Genomic DNA, 8,081 nt, shown 5'->3' with positions numbered 1-8,081 from the left:
ATGTTTAATCTCTTGATAAAAATGGATTCATAAAAAGTTTCCAAAATTGCAGCCGTGCACGCACCAGTGTGGCTATGTATAGTAGACTTTCTCAGCGTTGCAATCCATCAGCTGTAGCCAATAAACGAGCAGTGATTCTCCGTGACAACTCGTGCGACACGCTAAGGACATAGGTGTGCTCAAATTTGAAGGATTATCCCTTTCCAAGCAAAAACACAATCACTAGTAATTGAATGAAATATGAGTATTTATTTGTTTAAAAGAAATTGTTACAAAATAAAAACTTGTCATAGAACTCAAGCTTGTCATAAAACTAACATTAAAGTTGAAACAATGGTCGATACACTGATCTTACTGACTAGTAAGGTTACATAAAATAAAAACAGTAAAGGATTCAAGTTGCTACAAATGCTGCAAAAAAGTCACAAAACACTGAGTCAAAACTTCCAAAGTAGAATGATCTGCGACAACATAATGAAATCCGCAGGAAAAAATGATTTGTAATAAAATGTCACAAGAAACTGGAGCAAAAAATTAAGTGAAACAAAGTGGCAGTATCACTACACTAATCTTTTTCTGTATATTAAAAAACAAATAACCACATATTACATGATGAAAGTATTACCTTTAGTATAAACTATGTTGTCATATTTACTACATGCATTAAAATTGACTTTTTAATAAAAGTAATATTTTCATTATGCAATTACAAATTTGATTTTTCAATATACAAAAAGGATTTTTCTAGTGATACTGGTGCTTCAGTTCAACTTGAGTTTCTTGTGATAGTCATTAAGGGTCATTATGTCCCTACATATTTTGTCCCTGTGAGCCAAGGCCTATTTCGTAGCCTTTTTGAAAATGTTGAGCAGCTTAATAACAGATGCTCTTGGCAAGATCAATCTTTGACCGAGTAGCAGCCACTCCATTGCCACCAGAACGTTGTATGCCTTCCGGGCATACTCTATATTAAGCAGCCAATGAGAAGACATCAAGGCAAGGACTCCTTATTCACCATTTGACACTGGGAACATAAGTTCTTTGCCTACATGAAGCGAGAGGCCTTTTGCGTAAGGTAGATCCGTCCCGTCGTAGAGTATACAGGGTGTTATCAGAACACTCTTCCCCTGCGTGATAAAAAAATAGCAAATAATTGTCTGGAAAGTACTACACAAACTTCAACGACATCAGTCTTTACATAACAGTTTCTGTACCATATCAAATCCAAATATAAATGCTCTTAACATGCCCAATAGATAATATAGTCTTAAGGAAGTATGATATATGGTGAACTTTCCAAAATTTCGAGTTTGCTGTTTTTACACTTTAAAAATGTTACATTAAAACTGACAAACTACTTTTTCTACCATATTCCCTAACTGAGATGCGCAAAACGTACATCTGCGCTATGTCGAGGTGTCTTCCTTTTGTACCTCAATCTTTCATGCACCTCAGTGAAGATGAATTACCAACTTGTCTAGCAGTTTGTGCTTCTCTAGATAACTAGGGAGAAATATTAATAACTAGCTTGTTTGAAACAAGTACAATTTCACCGAAGTATTCAGTTTTTTGTTTTTCGTGGCATGAGAGTTCGTGTACGGTGATATAAAGCATGATGAAATAGAGTTATGCACAGTGACCTGTCTTCCTCAAAGCTTTCAGCCTTGACGAAGGGTAGCCTTGAAAATGAAAAGTCCTCTTGTCAGAGCATTATCTGTAAAGACACTTCAGGTTTCAAGAAATTAGCTTTTTGAATATTGATCTTCCACTAAACTTCTACCTCATAATAATTACACACGAGAAAACAATCGCACAGTTTATGAGCATGAAAAGTGCAGAATGCAACATAATCACTGAGATAGAGCTGAAAAAAAAAGGTTCATTGACATAATGCTTGTCGGCAAAGCCGGAAATGTTGTAGGCCCGTGTGCTCAGATTTGGGTGCACGTTAAAGAACCCCAGGTGGTCTAAATTTCCGGAGCCCTCCACTACGGCGTCTCTCATAATCATATAGTGGTTTTGGGACGTTAAACCCCACATATCAATCAATCAATCAATTGTCGGCAAAGCTCCTTGCCCGTTTTCGATGTATGGGCACTGTCTTTAGCATAAGTCTATACAGCTTGCAACATTAACATAGGCATGCTACCCTGTTACCAAGGGATTGGGTCATTAGTCATTTCGTGAAAAAATGTTACACATGTCAAAGCACAGACATTCATTTTAACTTGCCGCACCATCAAATTTAAGAATGGTCATGTAAGATCTAGCAGTGAAGTATTTTTTACACACAAAAACGTGGAGAAGTTACTAATGAAATATAATTCAACTCTATGCAATTAGTTCAGTGGCATAAGATGAACACAGCATCTGTTCAAGTTATGTCTACTGTCAAAATTACATCCAATATTTGAAGGTTAGATTAGTTCATATGATTGTTCGGTTAGGTTTTTATGGTGCATAAGCAACCTATGCCATTATGCGAATTTGATCGTGCAAATTACTCAATTAGGTATGCACAACAGCTTCATATCCCTCCAATATTAAAACTGGCTTAATAATTTACTTACTTCTTGTACAAAGAGACAGTTCGTAGCTGCTGGGTTTCTCAGATTGTGCACCAAAATCTCAAGCGCTGCAACTGTCACAACATGTCTGAAAAAGAAGATTCAAGTGTGCCTGAAGAAGGCCAGTTTACAGTGACTATGAACAGAGGCGCTGCAACAAGACATGATGTGCAGACACATCATATTTACTTCCGTAATGAACACACTTTTTTTCACAAAAGCTAATGCAAAATGAGGGGGGGAGGGTTATTCCGCGGGAGAAAAAAAGCCACGGGAGTTATAACGGCGAAAATTTCGCATGCCAGCTTTGCTTGTTTTGGGTTTTTGTAGCCCAAAGCTCTTGTTCTCTCCCGTAACCAACGTGCACAGTCCAGCCGCCTGGTTCCTATGCTCCAGCGCATGCTCCACCAATCTTAAGTTTGAAACCAGCCATGTGGCTAGCGTACCGACTGAATGCGCCTTGTGCAGTAGGTGTCCCCGATTGATATGTGGGGTTTAACGTTCCAAAACCACCATATGATTATGAGAGACGCCGTAGTGGAGGGCTCCGGAAATTTCGACCACCTGGGGTTCTTTAACGTGCATCCAAATCTGAGCACACGGGCCTACAACATTTCCGCCTCCTTTGGAAATGCCGTCGCCGCAGCCGGGATTGGTAGTAGGTGTCCCCAACTAAGTTTATTACGCCAAACCGGATATCAAGAACACAGCGCCGGATGGCGGCACACAAATGTGGCGACACACAAATGTTTCGTGTGAAGCACCGATGGCGCGTTGGGAAGTTTGCATGGCCTCTTAGATGGCGGGGCATAGTGTGTTTTTTTGCCACACACCCACCATCTCGAAAGACATGAGTTTATTTTTCGCTTTGTTCTCTTGCCGCCATGCATGCGGGGCGCCATAAGCAAAGAGCTTTCTCCTGCATTCGACAGGTGATGCTCTGCTGCAAAAAAAAAACGCGACATTTAAATTTTGATTAATGTCGTCCATGTTCGCCCTGCTCACAACTGTTTAGCACGGCTGCGAAACTAGGCGTTGACTTTTATTGCTTCATTATTTTGCGATGTATTGGCTGAATTTAACATTTTTACGATCATCAGCAGCACTGACCCTCACACCAAAATAAAATAAAAACACAAATTTTTTTTACGTAAGGACCAAGGTGGATAGTGCATAATTTCATTATGTGATTGGGTTCATTACGTGAGTAAATACAGTAGGTCGTTTCCTCTAATACTGATACGAAATAAAAAGAACAGTAATGAACTAATTACGCACTTACTACCTTGGCCCTCCTTGGAGCTTTTGTTATCCTATGATTTGTTCATATATGATGACAAAATCTTTCTATGCTGAAAGGATTCACACTCCTGGGCTCTACAACACAGTGAAAGAGAATTTCGAACAAAAACAATGGATGACTGGAGTTAATTTTTACATCCCGTAATTGTGAGCCCTTCAGAATAGAAAGGTTTCACAAACTAAACTGAAGGAACTGAACTATCAAGATCGATAATATAAGCAGCTAAAATAGGCAAACAGATAAACAGATGTGCATGCACTAGGCTTCCATCTTTAACAGAGAGAATTGATATACCTGTAAGTGGAGAAGAGTCAGTTACCAGTCACTTGTGCATTAAAAAAAAAAAGATGTATATCTCAGCCCATGGCATTTTGGTGCAGCGTGTATGCATAACCTTTGTATAAATTTATTCTTTGGGTGTAATAAAGTATGTTGTTTGAAATTAGTACACATATCTTTCTTTGTTAATCCTTGTGCTGGTTTCGCACCAAATGTTAGTTACTTTCATATCCTATGAATAAAGTGCAAAGGGCACATGCCTTATGGGGAACACCATTTTACCATTTTTTTTGCCTTCTTGTTCCTTCGGAGCTTGTCATCCGATTTTCTTGTAGATGCCTTGTTTGGGCCAAACTTTTCTCTATTCTCCTTTAGGCGCTCATCTGCTGTCATATGCCTCCTTGCATTCTTGAATTTGTTTCTGAGTGCTATCTTCCATGAATCCTAGGGTAGAAAGCATAAAACTTTACTAGGTCTTAGGAATTATTGCTCTCTACCTACTAAGGCTAAGAGGACTGTCATCTTGTACACTTTTATGACTGCAGTATCCAAAATGTCACCAATATTAATTTAGCTTTGGTAAATTTTGTACGTCTTTAATTCCTACATTAACTACTTATGCCCAAAGCCCTATAATAGCAGTGGTGTTTAAAGACCCATATGTGCATGGCACAGGTAATACAAATAGAAACAAAAATCTAAGGTGATGAAATGGGAATATAATACTTGCCGAATACCAAAATAGTGTATACTGTACATTAACATGTAGTATTCTGTAAATCTTAAAAAGACTTACATATCCAGTTCCTATCACATCTGCCAGGTTTGGATACTTTTCCAGAAGCTGGAAGGCAACTCTGCTATAGAATTGTGGTGTTGGCACTCTGCAAAACAAAAAACATTTGTGGAGATGCTAAGACACAATGCAGTTAAGGAAACTTACAATGATCAAGAAGGCATCATGACAAGGTTTAAAGCAGGAAGATGAACAATAGCGTAATGTTAAAAAATCAGATCTCATGCATCGTGGAAATCGATGTAATGTAAAGCAGTGCGTGACATTATGCACACACCATCAGGAATGGAAAAAATTCACCGACAACGGTACTGCCAAATGAAAATTCTGAGTGCAGCTTGGTATTGAGTAAGGCCAGGTACGTTTGTAGTTTTGGCTTTCAACAAGGTACAGACTGTGGCGTAAATCAATTTTTACGAAGAAAAACGGCATCCACTTATCCATTATAAGCTTTTTTAGTGGATAACCAAAGTACCCACTACACGTCTGTATAGTACTGTGTGGCCTTTGTTTATGCTGCATGTGGCTGATAAAAAATTATAGCTGAGCACTGCATGGCCGAGTGTGTTTGCACTGGTCAGTGTGAAAACACACTCATTGGGCAAATATCACTGTGTGATGACTGGCTACTATATTACTCTTCTGTAATGCTATGTATTACATATGGCAATGCGATTTCTTGCCCAACATGGCTCGTGTAGAAGGTCTTTTTGTAAATGGATTTCAGATCATTTGCAGTACCACATGCTGACAATAATACACTACTTATTCACGAATATTTTTGCCAAGTGATTACGAACTTTGTTGCATACTTTAAAATTAGAGACCCAGTACCAGAGTGTCCTCTACTTTCTTTAGTGCAGATGGCTTTAACTGGAGACAGTCAGTACAAGTACATACACCACCACTTTCCGGGAGGGCAACATGCAGTGTACATTAAATTTAAAAGCCGAGCCAAGACACATGACATGCAAGATTTGATTGCTACTGCACCACAGCACCCAACGCAGTTCCTCATTCACCGCGTTACTAAGGGCTGTACATACAACACTGGTGAAGTCACTGTGGAGGTCCTGAAAAGCATATCACATGCAAAAGTCACCGTTACAACAGTTCTGCCTAGGATCACCAAGAAACACCAATCCCTAACTACACAATCGCACACATTGCTAGCTCATGCAGATGGATCACGTAAGGTTGACGAATTCGTTTTGAACATTGAACAGGGCCACAAAAACATTGATGTCATCCACCACGCCGATATTCACCAGGACTCTGGCATCTTGCTAGCTTGGGACAGACTACACCCTAACTTTTCAGGCGTCACAGCAATTTGTAGAAATATCAAGCACAGAATCAGAAATGACTTCAGACCTACACCGCCCCTAAGACAACATAATGAACTGTGTCATTAGCCGCAACTACATACTTCAAATACTACAAGTATTAGCTTGAACACGTGGTCCATCATAGCTAAGACAGAAGAAGCATCAACCAAGATGGTGAATTTGATAATAACAGCAGTAACAAAACTCTCACAATAAGCAGAGACAACAATTCCACGCAGTTTCTCAACAAAGACACATGTAACAAAGGCATGCGAACGCTAGCAAACAAAGCACTACGGAAACACGCATTGAGTCGGACCTTCCCCCACCAACATTTTTATAAGACACTTAGAATCGAAACTGCTGAAATCATTTTCTGTAAGCCTTCTACCTATCTCCACTACATAGACAACATATTTATTCTGTGGGAACATGGCATAAGTGCACTAAACGTATTTTTTGCTAAGTTTACCAACCACCATTCTCCAAATGAAATTAACTTCCTAGACAAGACAGTATCTATTGAAGCAGCACAATTAATAATGACGCTTTAAAGAAAACCGACAGCCAACAACCTTGATTACACTAGTCATCATCCACGACACTGCAAAGAAGAGATTATAGTCAGACAAGCGAGGCGTGTGACAAGGATCTGTAGCAACGACTGTGAATACATCCACCACTTAAGTAACTGAAAGAAAACATTAGTTTAAATTGCCCATAAGACACCCTAAACAAAGTCTACAACGAAGCATGTAAGCCATGTAGAAGAACAACACTAGTTCAAAAAAACCCCATAGCACAAACCAACCAGCCGCCAGCATTTATAACCAAGTACTCAAGTGCACTTTAAAACATAAATAGTATCTTTTGCAAGCATTATCCAATACTGGCGAGTAACGAGCACCTTAGAAAAGCGTTTCCTTAAGTATAAAAGGTCATGAACCCACAACAGGAATTTTAAAAACATGTTAGTGCATGCAAAACTAAAACTCTCATTCTAAAGAACACCCTGCTCCCGTCCAAGATGCAAGACTTGCCTTCAGGATGACATGATAATTGAAAGCACCAAAAGCAATTATGTCTATTATATAAAATCTAGTTTTACCTGCACTAGTGAAAACATTGTCTACATAATGAGATAACAATATTGTCATAAACAGTATATATTGGTAAAACTGGGCAGCTTTGCTAATATTAGATTAAACAGTCGTCACAGAGAGAGAGCAAAAAAGTTACCCAAAGCAGTGGCACTGCAATTTAGTGTAGCAGGACACAACTTCGGCAATCTCAAACTCTACATATTTCAGTGAAACTTTCGGTGCACAAGAGACAGAAATTATGCAGTCGTTCCTTATCCACAAGTTAAATAAACCCCAGCCAGTAGGTATAAACGTCTTTAACAGGGCTCTGGAATCTATTCGGCATGGTACGTAAAGAAAACCACTGCGAGTTAAGCTTTCCATCTAAGAATTTCAAACCTGCCATTGTTAACATCAGACGACCGGGACTCGGCGACATGTGTATATCCTAACCTCCCCGCAGATTCCTTTTTTTTAATTATGATTAACAAAATAACTGTTCTTTTTCACTCGTACTATTCGTCACGACAATCTACCCTCCCCTGCTTTCTCACACCAACATACTCAATTATGCCCCTTTCTCTCCTTTGCTAAGATGGAGGAGAGGGTAGGAAGTATACACACACTAGAGCTGAAGAAATCAGTTCTGTTCTAGCCTTGAGGAGGACAACTCTGTTAGTCAAAACTTCCGCTCGACACAACCCCTGTTAGTGGACTTTTTATCAC

At 39.2% G+C, this 8,081-nt stretch overlaps 1 long non-coding RNA gene across 1 annotated transcript; it reads right to left on the bottom strand.

The window, feature by feature from the left end:
• Positions 1 to 229: 229 nt before the first annotated feature.
• LOC142775737 (uncharacterized) lies at positions 230 to 8,072 on the bottom strand. The gene is made up of 2 exons (XR_012886960.1): positions 4,946 to 8,072; positions 230 to 4,593 (listed from the first exon to the last, which is right to left on the bottom strand). It is a non-coding gene; the product is annotated as an uncharacterized LOC142775737 (long non-coding RNA).
• Between the last annotated feature and the right edge of the window lie 9 nt (positions 8,073 to 8,081).

The sequence above is a fragment of the Rhipicephalus microplus genome, chromosome X (assembly GCF_043290135.1).
Source record: "Rhipicephalus microplus isolate Deutch F79 chromosome X, USDA_Rmic, whole genome shotgun sequence".
Lineage (NCBI taxonomy): Eukaryota > Metazoa > Arthropoda > Arachnida > Ixodida > Ixodidae > Rhipicephalus > Rhipicephalus microplus.
Note: the sequence above shows the minus strand (reverse complement) of the source record. Positions and strands in the feature narration are given on the sequence as shown.